The following is a 16,821-nucleotide window of genomic DNA, read 5'->3' as shown; positions in this document are numbered from 1 at the left end:
TAGGTCAATTTCTGGAGTCTCTGTTCTGTTCCATTGATCTGTATGCCTGCTCTTGTGCCACTACCAGTCTGTTTTGATTACAGTGGCTTTGTAGCATATTTGATATCTGGTATTGCAATTCCTCCAATTTTTAAAATAAATCTTTATGGTTCAGATTATTACAGTTGTTCCTCCTTTTCCCCCAATAGTTCCCTTCTACCTGGATCCCATCACACCCTCTTCCCTTACCTCTCCCCCACCACTGTCCTCATCCATAGATGTACGATTTTTGTCCAGTCTCTTCTTGCACCCCCTACACCCTTTTCCCCCTGAGATGTCAGTCCACTCCCTTTCTATGCCCCTGATTCTATTATATTCACCAGTTTATTCTGTACATCAGATTTTTAATTCACTTGATTTTGATTCACTTGTTGATCGATATGTATTTGTTGTTCATAATTTTTATCTTTACTTTTTCTTCTTTTTCCTCTTCTTAAAGAATACTTTTCAGCATTTCATAAAATATTGGTTTGATGTTGATGAATTCCATTAGCTTTTTCTTATCTGTGAAGTTCTTTAGCTGACCTTCAGTTCTGAATGTCAGCTTGGCTGGGTAGAGTACTCTTGGTTGTAGGTTCTTGCTAATCATCACTTTAATTATTTCTTGCCACTACCATCTGGACTGCATTGTTTCTATTGAAAAATCAGCTGACAATCGTATGGGTGCTCCCTTGTAGGTAATTAACTGTTTTTCTCTTGCTGCTTTTAATTCTCTCTCTCTCTCTCTCTCTCTTTTTTTTTTTCTCTTGGCATTTTAATTATGATATGTCTTGGTATGGTCCTTTTGGATTCCTTTTATTTGGGGTTCTGTGCCCTTCCTGAATTTGTAAGTCTAATTCTTTCACCAGGTGGGGGAAGTTTTTGGTCATTATTTCTTCAAATATGTTTTCAGTATCTTGCTCTCTCTCTTCTTCTGACACCCCCATTTATTCTGAAGTTGGTATGCTTGAAGTTGTCCCAGAGGCTTCTTACACTATTTTCAAATTTTTGGACTCTTTTTTCTTTAAGCTCTTCCAGTTGAGTGATTTTTGCTTCTTTGTATTTCAAATATTTGATTTGATTCTTGAGTTCCTCTAGTCTGCTGTTGGGTGTCTGTGTAATATTTCTTATTTCAGTCATTGTATGTTTAATCTAGTTGGTCCTTTTCCATATCCTCGAGGGTCTCATATTCTTGAGGGTCTCACTAAATTTATTGGCCTTTTCTAGGAAATTCTTGAAAAACCTTATAACTGTGGTTTTGAACTCTATCTCCATTTGTTTGTTTTCCTCCATTTATTTTGTTTGTGATCTGTTTCTTTGCCTCCGCATTTTCGCTGCTTTCCTGAATGGGTAGGGTAGCTTTGTGTGCTAGGTGTCCTATATGGGCCAGTGTATCAGCCTCCCCAGTTACCAGAGATGGACACTCTTGTTGCACCTCTTTTTGGACTGTGTGTACAGCCTTGTTGTAGGTAAGTCTTGATTGTTGTTGGTATCAGTGGGAGGAGTTGACCTCCAGGCCAATTGGCTGTGAGGATCAGCTGTGTTTATGCCAGGAGACAGCCTTATTCGACTAGACTTGCAAAATTGCAAAAGCCTCTGTGCTCAGCTTGGATGGGGCGGAGTTTCACGGTAGAGCCTACAGCCTTGGCTTTCTGTCAGCCCTGCCCTATCGCTGCAAGCATGTCTGAGAGAAAGGCACCCTTGAGTTTTGCCCGCTGCCAGACAGTCTAGTCTCTCCCCCAATGAATCTGGATTCCCAGATTCTTGCCCAGAACTGGGGTTCAGCATAGTCTGGAGCTTTTGTCTCCTTCCCACAAGGGCAATCCAGCGGCACAGTCAACAGTCTGTCCTCTGTGAGTATTCACGAGCGCATCTCCAGAGCTCTGCCTTTCGTCGAGCCCCTGAGTTTCCTCCTTATAGCCCAGATTCTCCCCATATGAGCCTGGGTCCCCAGAGTCTCACCTGGAACTAGGGTTCAGTGCAGTAGGAACTAGGGATCAGCGCAATCTGGAGCTTTTATCTCCTTCCCACTAGAGAACACCAGCCAGGCACTCAGCAGCCCCGTTCTCTCCAGCTCTGTCTTCTCCGCATGCATGCCCATGTTTCTGTACCTCAGGCTTTTACAGCTCCTCTGATTTTCCTTGTGATTTTCTCTTTCCTTGTTGTAGAATTTCCAGTCAGTCAGCTTTCCTGTGGTTCTGGATGATGCCTGTTTTGTCTTTTAATTGTATTTTTGAAATTGTTGTATGAAGCAGCAGATTAGATGTTTACCTATGTGCCATATTGGTTTCTCCCCAAATTTATTTTTCTTTCTCAATTTTGCTCTGGCTATTTTGGATCTTTTTTGGTTAAATATACATTTTAGAGCATTTGTTCTAGATCTGTAAAATATTCTGCTGGTATTTTTTTTCATTTTTTAATTAAGGTATTATGTGTGTATATATCTTAACATTGCCCCCCTCACTCCACTCCCATATATGCCTTCACTCTCCAGTGTTTTATGTCCATTGGTTATGCTTATATGCATGTATACAAGTCCTTCAGTTGATCTCTTATCTCCCCCACCTCTCCCTAAACTTCCCACTGTAATTTGACAATCTGTTTGATGCTTTATTGTCTCTATATCTTTTTGTTCATCAGATTATAATGTTCTTTATTATCCATAAATGAGTGAGATCGTGTGGTATTTTTCTTTCATTGACTGGCTTATTTCACTTAGCATAATGTTCTCCAATTCCTTCCAAGTTGTTGCAAACGGTAAGAATTCCTTCTTTTTTATGGCAGCATAGTATTCCATTGTGTAGATGTGCCATAGTTTTCTGATCCAGTCATATGCTGAGAGGCACCTAGGCTGTTTCCAAATCTTAGCTATTGTCAATTGTGCTGCTGTGAACATAGGGGTGCATATATCCTTAATGATTGGTGTTTCTAGTTTCTTAGGATATATTCCTAGGAGTGGGATTACTGGGTTAAATGGGAGTTCCATTTTTCATTTTCATGAGGAAACCATACTGTTCTCCACAGTAGCTGCACCAGTCTGCATTCCCACCAGCAGTGCATGAGTGTTCCTTGTTCTCCACATACTTCCCAACACTTGTCATTTTTTAATGATAGTCATTCTGACAGGTGTGAGATGGTATCCCATTGTCATTTTGATTTGCACATCTCAGATAGTGACTATGAGCATGTTTTCATGTGTCTCTTGGCCTTCCTTCTGTCTTCTTTTGAAAAGATTCTATATAGATCTAGTGCCCATTTTTTTTATTGGATCATTTATCTTCTCTTTATTAGATTGTATAAGCTGCCTATAGATGTTGGAGATTAATCCTTTATCAGTGATAACATTTGAAAATATGTTCTCCCATATAGTGGGCTTTCTTGTTGTTTTGTTGATGGTTTCTTTGGCTGTGAAACAGCTTTTTATTTTGATGTAGTCCCGTTTGTTTATTTTCTCTTTAGCTTCTATTGCCCTAGGAGCAGTATCAGTGAATAAGTTCTTTTGGTATATGTCTGAGATTTTACTGCCTGTGGATTCCTCTAGTATTTATATGGTGGTCTAATGATTTAAGTCCTGTATCCACTTTGAGTTTATTTTTATGTATGGTGTAAGTTGGTGATCTAGTTTCATTTTTTTGCATTTATCTGTCCAATTATCCCAACACCATTTTTTGAAGAGACTGTCTTGACTCTATTATATTCATGCCTCCTTTGTCAAATATTAATTGAGCATAGTGGTTTGTGTCGATATCTAGATTCTCCATTCTATTCCATTGATATATATGTCTTTTCTTGTGCAAGTACCAGGCTCTTTTGAAAACAGTGGCTTTGTAATACAGCTTGAAATATGGTATTGAGATCCCACCTATTTTGTTCTTCTTTCACAGGATTGCAGTTGGTATTTGGGGTCTTTTTAAAATTCCACATGAATTTTTGGAGAATTCTTTCTATGTCTGTGGAATATGCCCTTGGTATTTTAATGGGGAATGCATTGAATCTATAGATTGCTTTGGGTAATATGGACATTTTAATTATGTTGATTCTACCAATCCATGAACATGGAATATTCTTCCGTCTGTTCATATCTTCCTCTATCACTTTTTTCAGTGTCCTGTAGTTTTCCGCATATAGGTTTTTTAATCTCCTTGGTTAAGTTTATTCCTAGGTATCTTAATTTTTTCAGTGTTATGTTAAATGCGATTGCTTTTTAAGTCTCTCTTTCTGTAAGTTAAATATTGGTGTATGGAAAGGCCATAGATTTCTTGGCATTAATTTTGTATCCTGCTACATTGCCAAATTCATATATTAAATCTATTACTTTTTTGATGGAGTTTTTTGTGTGTGTGTTTTTTTATGTACAATATCATGTCATCTGCAAATAAGGACAGCTCTACTTCCACTTTTCCAATTTGGATGCATTTTATTTCTTCTTGTTGTCTAATTGCAATGGGTAATACTTCCAGTACTATGTTGAATAGGAGTGGTGAGAGTGGGCATCCCTGTGTTGTTCCTGTTCTTAGGGGAAATGGTTTAAGTTTTGCCCATTGAGGATGATGTTAGCTTTGGGATTATCATATGTAGGTTTTATTATGTTGAGGTATGATCCTTCTATTCCCACCTTGTTGAGAGTTTTTATCAAGAAAGGATGTTGGATTTTGTCAATATTTTTTCTGCATCAATTGATATGACTGTGATTTTTATCTCTCAAGTTGTTTATGTGATGTATCACATTTATTGATTTGTGGATATTGTACCATCCTTGCATTCGTGGGATAAATCCTTCTTGGTCATGGTGTACATAGTCTTTCTGATGTACTGCTGGGGCCTATTTGATAGAATTTTGTCATCTCTGTTCGTGAGGGATATTGGCCTCTTTCACTGTGTTGTCTTTATCTGGTTTTGGTATTAGGGTGATACTGGCTTCACAGAAGGAGCTTGGAAGTGTTCCTTCCTCTTGATTTTTTTCAATAATCTGAGGAGGATAAGTTTTAGTTCTTCTTTGAATGTTTGGTAAAACTCCCCTGTGAAGCTGTCTGGCCCTTGGCTTTTGTTTGCTGGAAGCTTTTTTATGACTGCTTCAATTTCTTCCATAGTTATTAGCCTATTGAGATATTTATATTCTTCCTGATTGAGTTTTGGAAAGTTGTATTTTTCTAGGAATATGTCCATTTCTTTCAGGTGGTTTAGTTTATTGGAATAGAGTTGTAGTATTTTTTTTTTTTTAACAACCCTTAGTTATCTCAGCGGGATCAGTTGTTATTTCACCTCTTTCATTTCTGATTTTGTTTATTTGCATCCTCTCTTTTTCATTCTTGGTGAGCCTGGCTAGAGGTTCATCAATTTTGTTTGTCCTTTCAAAGAACCAGCTCTTGGTTTTGTTGATCTTTTATATTGTTTCTTGGGTCTCTATTTTGTTTATCTCCACTCTGATGTTTATTATTTCCTTCCTTCTGCTTACACTGGACCTTTCTCATTGCTCTCTTTCTAACTCTTTGAGTTGTAGGGTTAGGTAATTTATTATCATTGTTTCTTGGTTTTTTTTGCAGTAGGCTTGTAGAGCTATGAACTTCCCTCTCAAGACTGCTTTTGCTGTGTCCCAGAGATTTTGGATTGTTTGTTTTCATTGTCATTTGTTACCATGATGTTTTTTATTTCTTCCTTGATCTCTCTGGTAACCCAATCATTGTTTAATACCATGCTATTTAGTCTCCATGTGTCTTATTTCTTTTTATTTTTTAATTTTTTAAATAAGTTTTTATTGTTCATATTATTACAAATGTTCCTTCCCCCCCCCCCACACCATTGCTCTCCTCCACCAGGTTCCCACCCCACCCTCTGCCCTTTCCCCTCTCCCCATTGTCCTCATTCATAGGTGCACAGTTTATGTTCAGTCTCTTCCCATGCCCCCCTCTTCAAGTTCACTCCCCTTCCATACCTCTGATTCTATTATATTCAACAGTTAATATTGTTCATCAGACTTTTTTAATTTCCTTGTTTTTTAGATTCACTTGTTGATAGTTACGTATTTGTTGTTCATAATTTTTATCTTTGTTTACTTTCTCTTCTGAAAGAACCCCCTTCAGCAATTCATATAATTCTGGTTTGGCGGTGATGAACTCCTTTAGCTTTTTTTTTTATTAGTGAAGCTCTTTATCTGGCCTTCGATTCTGAGTGATAGCTTTGCTGGGTAGATTATTTTTGGCTGTAGGTTCTTGCTATTCATCACCTTGAATATTTCTTGCCATTCCCTTCTGGCCTGCATGGTTTCTGTTGAGAAGTCAGATGACAATCGTATAGGTGCTCCTTTATAGGTAACTACCTTCTTTGCTCTTGCTTCTTTTAATATTCTCTCTTTGTCTTTTGCTCTTGGAATTTTAATAATGATGTGTCTCGGTGTGGTCTTCTTTGGATTCCTTTTGTTTGGAGTGCTGTGCACTTCCTGGACTTGTAAGTCTAATTCTTTCACCAGGTGGGGGAAGTTTTCTGTCACTATTTCTTTCAGTATGTTTTCGATATCTTGCTCTCTCTCATCTTCTGGGACCCCCATAATTCTGATGTTGGTTCGCTTGAAGTTGTCCCAGAGGTTTCTTACATTATCTTCAATTTACTGGATTCTCTTGCCTTCTAGCTTCTGTGGAGGAGTATCTTCTGGCTCTTTATGTTCCAAATCTTTGACTTGATTCTTGCGATCTTCCCTTCTGTTTTTAGGACTCTGTAAAATATTTTTTATTTCAGACAATGTATTCTTTATTTCTTGTTGATCCCTTATCATTTCTTGTTGACTCCTTATTAATTCTAGTTGATCTCTTTTCATGTCCTCATAGGTCTTATCCATCTTTTCTAGGAAATTCTTGAAAAACCTTATAAGCGTAGATTTGAACTCTATATCCAGACGCTTTTTGTCCTCCATTTCTTTCGTTTGTGATCTATTTTGTTGTCGCATTTCACAGTTACAGATGGGACAGGGTTTCAGGGTGGAGCCTGCAGCTTTGGCTTCCGTCAGCCCCGCCCAATGCGGGTCCTTCAGTGCTCGCTGCCGGCGCCTCTGAGAGAAAGGTGCCCTTGATTTTCGCCTGCTGCCAAACAGTCTATGCTTTCCCACAATGAGCCCAGTATTGGGGTTCAGTTCAGTTGGAAGTGGAGTTGGAGGTGGCGTTCAGAGCAGTCTGGAGCCCCAGTCTCCCTCCTGTCAGGGCAATCCCATGGCACAGCTGACCGTCCCTTCTCTGTGCACAGTGTGCGCGCCTCCGGGACCTCCTTTCGCCTCTCCCCGGGGTTCTGCCTTACAGCCCACCTCCCTATGGCTGAGCCTGAGTCCCCGGGGTCTGGCCTAAAACTGGGGTTCAGAGCAGTCGGGGGCCCAGCACAGTCGGAGTTTTATCTCCTTCCCGCTTGGGAATGCCTGCCAGGCACTCGGCCTCCCTCCTCTCAGGCTTCGTCCTCTCCGCGCTCTGTGTCTCCATACCTTGGGCTTTTCCAGCTCCTCCGCGCCTCCTTCTGGTTTTCTCCTTGCTTCTCGCTGAAGAATTTCCAGTCAGTCAACCTTCCTGTAGTTCTGGGCAATGTCCGTTTTATAGTTTAGTTCTATTTTATTGAAATTGTTGTGTGCGGCTGCGGCAAGGTGTTCACCTCGGCGCAGCCATCTTGGATCTCTCTCCATGTGTCTTATTTCTTTGAGTTGTTTTTATTCTAATTGATTTCCAGTTTTATGCCACTGTGATCTGGGAAGATGCTTGATATGATTTCTATCTTCTTGAATTTGAAGAAACTTTACCTATGTCCCAAAATATGGTCTATCTTTGAAAATGACCCATGTGCACTTGAGAAGAATGTATATTCTGTGGCTTTGAGGTGAAATGTTCTGAAGATGTCAATTAATTCCATCTGGTCTAGTGATTCATTTAGGGTTGATGTTTCTTTGCTGATTTTTTGTTTATAGGATTTGTCCAATGGTGATTGTGGGGTATGAAAGTCTCCTATTATAAATGTAATGCTTTCAATCTCTCCCTTGATATTCTCCAGTTTTTGTGGGTTTTTTTTTTTTTTTGGTTGGTTATTTATTTATTTGTTTATTTTTTATGTATTTGCTTGCTCCTGTATTTGGGTTCATATATGTTTACCAGAGTTATTTCTTCTTGTTGGATTGCTTCCTTTATTATTATGAAGTGTCATTCCTTATCTCCTGTTATGTCCTTTGGCTTTGAGATCTAATTTGTCAGATATAAGCATTGCTACCCCAGCTTTTTTTTTTTTTTTTTTTTTTTTTTTTTCTTTTTTTTTCATTTTGATTCGCCTACCAGCTTTTCTTTCATTTACATTTGCCTGGGAAAAGTTTTTCCATCCCTTCTGCCTCAGTCTGTGTGTGTCTTTTTTTCTGAGGTGGTTTTCTTGTAGACAGCAGATATATGGTTTTTGTTTTCTTTTTTTTTTTTAAATATATTTTATTGATTTTTTACAGAGAGAAAGAGAGAGGGATAGAGACTTAGATACATTGATGAGAGAGAAACATTGATCAGCTGCCTCTTGTACACCCCCTGCTGGGGATGTGCCGGCAACCAAAGTACATGCTCTTGACCGGAATCGAACCTGGGAACTTTCAGTCCACAGGCTGATGCTCTATCCACTGAGCCAAACCGGTTTCGGTGGTTTTTGTTTTCTTATCCAATCTGTTACCCTATGTCTTTTGGTTGGGGCATTTAATCCATTTACATTTAAAGTTATTATTCATTGGTACTTATTTGTTGCCGTTTTTATTCTATACCCCTGTGTTCCTTCTTCACTTTCTATTTCTTTCTTTCTTCCTCTTTCTTTCTTTCTTTCTTTCTTTCTTTCTTTCTTTCTTTCTTTCTTTCTTTGTTTCGTTCTTTCATTCTTTCGTTCTTTCTTTTATTTATTTATTTATTTTTTTACAGCATACCCTTTAGCATTTCTTGCATTGCTGGTTTGGTTGTGATAAATTCCCTTAGTCTTTTTTTTTTTTTTTTTTTTTTTTCTGTGAAGCTCCTGATTTCACCTTTAATTTTTATTGATAGACATGCTGGGTGTAGTATTCTTGGATTCAGACCCTTCCTTTGTATGACTTTGTATATTTCATTCAATTCCCTTCTGGCCTGTTGAGTTTCTGTTGAGAAATCAGTTGCTAGTCTGATGGAGTTTCCTTTGTATGTTACTTTCCATCTCTCTCTGGCCACTTTTAAGATTATTACTTTGTCATTGGTGTCTGCCAATTTAAATATAATATGCCTTGGCATTGGTCTTTTGGGGTTCATTTTGGTTGGGAGTCTGTGAGCTTCTAAGGATTTGTGTGGGTTTTTTTGTTTTTTTTTCTTCCCTATATCAGGGAATCTTTCTATCATTATTTCTTCAAACAGGTTTTCTATTCCTTGCTCAGTTTTTTTCCTTCTGGAACTGCTATTATGCAGATGTAGTTTTATTTTGTGTTGTCCCAACATTCCCTTAGGCTCTCCTGCTTTTTAATTTTGTTTTTCTAGAAGTTGCTCCAATTGGGTATTTCCCCCCATCTTGTCTTCTAGCTCATTGATGCAGTCCTCTGCTTCTTCTGATCTACTCTTGATGCTTTCTATTGAGTTCTTAACAGTAGCGATGTCATTTTCATTTCTTCTTGGTTCTTCTTCATTTCCTCTTGGTTCTTACTATATTTTCGAATTTGCCTTCCATTCTTTTCAGCCACCTTATGATCATTTCTCTGAATTCTTTTTCTGATAGGTTGCTTGCCTCTAATTTGTTTACTTCCTTTTCTGGTGATGCCTGCTTTTCTTTCATATGTGGGCTATTTCTTTTTCTCCCCATGGTCTCTCTTCTCCAGATGTCTGGTTATGTTGTTCTCTCTCGTTATCCCATGCGAAATCTGACCTTTCAGTGGTGGAGTGAAGAGCCCCTTTGAATCCGCATGTTTGTGCCAATTGGGGACAGGTGTTCTGGGGTTTGCAGCTGTTTAGTGGTTATTGCAGTTGTGGATTTTCAGGCTTACAATAAGATTCACTTTCCCTTTCAAAATGGCGTGTTCTCCATGTCTGGGCCTGTAGCTCCAGGAGGGGACCCAGCCACAGTGGGGGCTGTCCGGTCAGGGGAACCTCATCTAGCTGTTTCCCACCTTCTCCTGAAGTTTAGCTGTCCCTTACATTGCCAACAAACACTCCCCATGTGACCCTCAGCTGTCCTTTCTTTCTGCTCCAGGACAAGCCTGGGAACACATATGTCTATTCTGCCGCCATTTCCTCTGGCCCCTGAATTTTTTTTAAAAATCTTTATTGTTGACAGTATTACCAGTGATCCTCCCCTTCCCCCTACTGTCTCTCTCCTCTTGGTTTCTGCCCTATCCCAAGCCTTCACTGCCTTATTTTCTGTGTCCATAGGTAATGCATATATGCATATAAATTATTTGGTTAATCTCTTCCCACTCTCCCACTACCATTTTCTTTTTGAGATTCTTGAACTTGTTTGTTAGTCCTGATACATTTTGTGAATTCCTTATGATGTTTTATGTACAAAATCACATCACCTCTGAATAGAATAGTTTTATTCTTCTTTTCCAATATGGATTTATTTTGTTTATTTTTCTTGCCTAGTTGTCTTTCTAAAACCTCAAGCACAATATTGAATGGAAAAGGCAAGAGCAGACATTTTTGTCCTGTTCCTAATTTTAGAAGGAAAACATCCAATATTTCACCATTACATACAATGTTAGCTAGTTTTTTTTAATGCCATGTATCAGATTGAAAAGTGTTTTTTTTTTTATTCCAAATTTGCTGAGTGCTTTTTATTAAGAAAGGTTATTTTATTTTGCCAAAAGATTTTTCTTTGTCTATTGTGATAGTAATGCCCTTTTACTTTTTATTTTATTGATATTGTAGAACATTAATTGACTTGGTATGTAAACCTTGTATTCTGGGTATAAATCCCAATTGATCATTATATATAATTCTTTTTAGATGTTTCTGGATTTTGTTTGCTAGTGTTTTATTGAGGATTTTTGTCTCTATATTCATAAGAAATATTGGCCTATATTTTTCATTTTGTGTGATGTTTTTGTTCGATTTTGGTATCAGGGTAATATTGGCCTTATATAATGGGTTGGAAAGTTTCTGCTTAACTTCTATTTTTTTGGAAGAGTTTGTAAAGAACTGGTACTGTTCTGGCTAGGTAGCTTAGTTGGTTAGAGTGTCATTCCAATATGACAAACTTATGGGTTTGATGATTGATATTTGTTCTTACCATAGTAGGCCTCTTCTTATCTCTCTTACCCTCCTGGTTCCCTTCTCTGTGTTTGCTGGCCTACATTCTAGACTATATTTTTAATAGATCTACAAACATCTTTACAATTCTTTTACCAACCTCTACTGTCGTTCAGAACATCCTTAGGGTAAACTTCTCCAGGAATACAAAAGCTCAGGTTGAGAAGCTAGATACGGACACAGTTCCCATGGGTCACTGCAGTCCATACTCCTTGTCAAACTTCCTATAAGACAGATATCCAAATTTTATTAGCATTAGCAGTTTCTTTCACTTACAGAAACCACAAAACCCCCTAATGCTTCTGTATACCTAATTCTCCCTTCATTCACTGTGTAGATTTCACTGTTGCATGAAACCACTTCTAGCTCTTCTTACAGTCCTTCTTGCCATACACTCCAATTATTAAATGACAATACAGAAGGGCTAGTGGGGATAGAAGAGCAAACAGAGTTAAAAGGAGAGCAAAGACTTAAGGCTCCTGGGCTGATTTCTACATCCCTCTCAAAGTCTCATCTTGCTCCTATGGTAAGTTCTTCAAACATTTAGGTTGGTTCTCTGGAATGAAGATAAAATTCATTTATCCCTCCAAGAATTCAGGCCTCACCTTTCACACTTATGGGATGGGATGCTTTGGAGTAGAAATTCTTATACCCTGTCTCTTTTCTTGTAGCTGTTGGAAGCTGGTAATCTTCACAATCTCCAAAAGAGCAGAATGCTTGCTTCATGCAGCATGGGTAATTGAGAAGCAGTATTGCTTTATTCCATAGTGGGTCTGAAAAGAAAGAACATGGGAAAAATGAAAGGAGCAGAGGTTTTGTGTATAGCAGACCTAGGTAAAATGTCTACCACTGCCACTTACAGTTGGATGACTTAGAACATCATTTAATCTATCTTATTTATAGGGATTACTATACACTAATAATCCCTATCATTCATACCTCACAAAATGGTTTGAAGCTCAGGTGGCTTATCTATAATAATAAAAGCATAATATTCTAATTAAACTGGACATTCTTCTGGGTGACCTTTTAGATGAAGCCAGGGCTGTGAGGGAAGCCCGGGTCCTGGGTGCCTGCTGGTGGCCGGAGGGAAGCCCAGGTCCCAGCAGCCAGGGGAAGGGAAGGCCTACTCTTGCAAGAATTTTGTGCATAGGGCCTGTAGTATATATATAATCCATCTGCATCTATGAGATTTTGTTTGTGTTTTTTGCTTAATCCCATCACCTTTTACATCCTGGTCCCCTCTTCAATCTGACAGCTGTGAGTCTGTTTCATTTTATTAATGAAACATTAATGGCTGTTTCTATTTTATTAATCAGTTTATTTATTTTTTGTTGTTATGTTGGCTGTTGCCATTTTTCAAAATATATATTTTTATTATTGATAGTATTATAGGTGTCTCCCATTTCCCACCACCTCCCTTCCTTCTCCTTCCTCCCAGCCGCTCCCTACCTCCATAGGTCTTCATTACACTATTGCCCATGTCAATGGGCTAGGCATATCCTATATAATAAAAGGCTAATATGCAAATCAACTGAACAGCAGAATGACCAATTGTTATGACATGCACTGACCACCAGGGGGCAGAAACTCAATGCAGAAGCTGCCCTCTGATGGTCAGTGTGCTCCCACAGAGGGAGAGCCACTCATACAGAAAGCCGGGCTCACAGCTAAGGATGTTTGACTGACAGCTTGTGCTCACAGGGGATGGACCTAAGCCATCAGTCGGACATCCCCTGAGTGCTCCTGGACTGTGAGAGGGTGTAGGCTGGGCTGAGGGTCCCCCCACCCCAAGTGCAGTAATTTTGTGCACTGGGCCACTAAGTGTATAAGTTATTTGGTTTCTCACTTCTTGTCTCCCCAACCTATAACAAGTTATGTTCCATGCCTCCATGCTTCAGGTGTCATTTTGTAGGCCAATTCATTAGGTTCCACAAATAAGTGAAATAATGTGATATTTGTCTCTCTCAGTTTGGCTTATTTCACTTCACATAATATTTTACACGTCCAACCATGGTATCCCAAAGGGTAAGAGATCCCTCTTTTTTTACAGTTGCATAGTATTCTATAGTGTAAATGTCCTACAGTTGTTGTTTTTTTTATTTTTTATTCATGCATCTATTGATGGGCACTTAGGCTGTTTCCAAACCTTAGCTATTATTTTTTAAAAAAATATCTTTATTGTTGAAAGTATTACCTATGTCCCCTTTTCCCCCTCCCCCCATTAACCCCCTCCAGCCTGCCCCTGCCTCCTGCTCTAGGACTTCATCACCCTATTGTCTGTGTCCATGGGTTATGCATATATGCATACAAGTTCTTTGGTTACCCCCCCTCCCATGCCTTCTTCTGAGATTCCACACTCTGTTACATGCTTCCATGTCTCTGGATCTATTCCATTAATCAGTTTGTTTTGTTAATTAGATTCCACATATAGTGAGATCATGTGATACTTATCTTTGTCTGACTGGCTTATTTTGCTTAGCATTAATAATCTCCAGGTCCCTCCATGCTGTCTCAAAGTGTAAGAGATTCTTCTTTTTTACTGCTGCACAGTTCCATGGTGTAAATATACCACAGTAGGTTTATTCATTTGTCTATTGCTGGGCACTTGGGCTGTTTCAAAATATTAGTTATTGTAAATATGAACACAGGGGTGCATGTATTCTTTCTGATCATTGTTTTGGTTTTTTTAAGGATATATTACCAAAAGTGGTATTGCTGGGTCAAATGGAAGTTCCATTTTTATTTTTTTTGTGAAACTCCATACTATTTTCCATAGTGCTGCACCAATCTGCATTTCTACCAGCAGTGAACTAGACTTCCCTTTTCAATGTTTCCCAAAGTGTGGTACACGTACCTCCAGGGGTACGGGAAGAGTTTGGTGGGAGTACGTGATGCACCGGAGTTTGGTGGGGATATGCACTGCATCGTGCTTAGCTGTTCCTAATTCTACGTTCTCATGAGTACGAGGGGTACTCAGCGTTATGAAAATTATAGAAGGGGTACACATATGTCAAAAGTTTGGGAAACACTGCATCTAAATCTTTGTCTTCATTTGTTGTGTGTTGATTTTTTGATGGTAGCCATTTTTACAGGTGTGAGGTGATATCTCATTGTGGCTTTAATTTATATTTCTCTGATTATTAGTGAGTTTGAGCATTTTTTTCATGTTTCTTGACCATTTGTATATCCTCTTTGGAGAAATGTCTATTTAGACCTTCTTCTTCTTTTTTTTAATTCTTTATTGTTTAAAGCATTATATGAGTCTACCCTCCCCCCCAACCATCAAAATAAGCCAAAGAAAGATAAAGGTCTTCTTCTTACTTTTTCAATTGGATTCTTTGCCTTCCTTTTGTTGAGTTGTATGAGTACTGTATCTATTTTGGATATTAACCCCTTATTAGATGTATCCTTGGCAAATATATTCTCCCATACAGAGAGTTCTCTTTTCATTTTGATGGTGGTTTCTTTTGCCATGCAGAAGCATTTTATTTTTATGTAGTTCCATTTGTTTATTTTTTTCCTTAGTTTCCTTTGCCCTAGGAGCTATATCAGTAAAAATATTGCTACGTGACATGTCTGAGATTTTACTACCTATGCTCTCTAAGATTTTTCTGGTTTCATGCCTTACATTTAAGTCTTTTATACACCTTGAGTTTATTCTTTTTTATGGTGTAAGTTGGTGGTCTAGCTTCATCTTTTTGCATGAATCTGTCCAGTTTTCCCAGCACCATTTGTTGAAGAGACTGTCTTTATTATATGTCCTTGCCTCTTTTGTCAAATATTAATTGATTGTAATGGTTTGTCAATTTCTTGGTCTCTGTTCTGATCCATTAGCCTATATGCCTGTTCTTGTGCCAGTACCAGGATGTTTTGGTTATAATGGCTTTGTAGTATAGTTTGATATCTGGTATTGTGATCTCTCTTAGTTCGTTTTTCTTTCTCAAGATTGCTACAGGTTTTTGGGTCTTTTATGGTTCCATGTAAATTTTTGGAGTTCTAGCTCTGTAAAGAATGACATTGGTATTTTAATGGGGACTATATTAAGTTTATAGATTGTTTTGGGTAATACGGACATTTTAATTATGTTAATTTTATAATCCCTGAATACAATATACTCTTCCACTTGTTTGTATCTTCTGTTTTTTCTTTTTTCAATGTCCTATAGTTTTCCAAGTATAGGTCTTTTGCCTTCTTGATTAAGTTTATTCCTAGGTGTCGTGTTTTTTGTTGTTGTTGCAATGGTAAATAGGATTGCTTTTTTAGTTTTTTTTTTTTTTTTTTTTTTTTTTTTTTTTTTTGTTAAAATTTTTTATATTAAAAAACGGCATGAACTTTCTATGTAGAACAAAACTCTTGAAAGGCAAAAGTAGATAAAACCATTAAAACAGAAATAGAGTGCTTCAAATGAATCCCATCACCTTGTGATGTCTCTTATAAACAGTCTCTTACCAACACCAGATACAAGAACCAGTTACCCTAAAGAATGAGCAGCAGTCCAGGGTTTCCACACTACTTCATGCAGCAAAACTTAAACCAGAAGGAGCGGTCTCCTTTGTGTTAGCTCCTGCTTTTGAAGAATCAGAGTTTCTAACAGGGTGCTCATTCACAAGCACTTAGACGGAGTGCCTCGCTACATCTAGTGCAACACCCAGTGAATGAAGGCAAACAAAGCTCTGTCTGGAGTCTGCAATGTTGCCTTGAGGCTTACAAAACAGTAGTTAAAAGTTCTGGAGTGTGCACCACATTGCCAGCAACGGGATGTGTCACAATAGCAGATGTCAAAAGAGTTAAGCTAATATTTTTCTCTAAAGTACATCTGAAATAGAAAAATCTTTAATATATACCATTTGTAAACAAAATTGCACTTGATTTTGCTTTTTAAAATGATCTGAATTACACTGTAACAGTTTCTTTCTCTCCCTCGCTCTCTCTCTTTTTTTTTTTTTCTTTCTATCTTTTAATTATTGGTAGAACCATGGCTCAAGTCATAAGGACATTTTTCCTCAAAACTACCTCTGCAAGATGTAACCTTCGCTTCCCAGGAAACGGAAAGATAATTAACAATTTCCTCATCACCTATGTAACTCCCTAAATAAATAAAAATTGCAGGCAGGTGCTCCTGGAGATTACATGTTATGGTGGTGATGTCACATTTTTTAAAAGATGTTGAACTTTTTAGTTTGACAGATTAAACAATTTAAACATCATAGAAGGTTCAGGAAGAACACACATAAGTTGCATCAACATCCATGTCAGGGTGCGGGAGGGAATGGGGCATCAATGTTGTAAATAAGAAACGTGTAGCATTTTGAGAGTTAATTATTCTATATAATAAAGAGCTAATATTCAAATGGTCATCATGCCCTCATATAGTTATGCCCTCATGCCATCACATAAATGCTCAGACACTCAATACTGGGTGAAATGGGGACCAGCCACGCATAAATGAGCTCACAAGAGGAATGGGGACAAGCCAGGCACAAATGAGCTCTCGAGAGAAGAATGGGGACCAGCCAGGCTGCAGCCCACAAGAGGGACAAACAGTCTA

General features: G+C 38.3%; 1 protein-coding gene across 1 annotated transcript in view; it reads right to left on the bottom strand.

Annotated features, from left to right (window-relative positions):
* The window catches only part of ZC3H12B (zinc finger CCCH-type containing 12B), a 166,294-nt gene that overhangs the window by 71,103 nt on the left and 78,370 nt on the right, over nucleotides 1–16,821 (bottom strand). The window contains exons 3-4 of the mRNA XM_036439905.2: nucleotides 11,876–12,043; nucleotides 11,371–11,494 (exon numbers count right to left, since the gene is read on the bottom strand). The gene's annotated coding sequence lies outside the window, so the exon portion shown is untranslated. The remainder of the gene's footprint in view (nucleotides 1–11,370; nucleotides 11,495–11,875; nucleotides 12,044–16,821) is intronic.

Source organism: Pipistrellus kuhlii, unplaced genomic scaffold, assembly GCF_014108245.1.
Source record: "Pipistrellus kuhlii isolate mPipKuh1 unplaced genomic scaffold, mPipKuh1.p scaffold_m20_p_16, whole genome shotgun sequence".
NCBI lineage: Eukaryota > Metazoa > Chordata > Mammalia > Chiroptera > Vespertilionidae > Pipistrellus > Pipistrellus kuhlii.
This window is presented reverse-complemented; position numbering and strand designations above follow the sequence as displayed.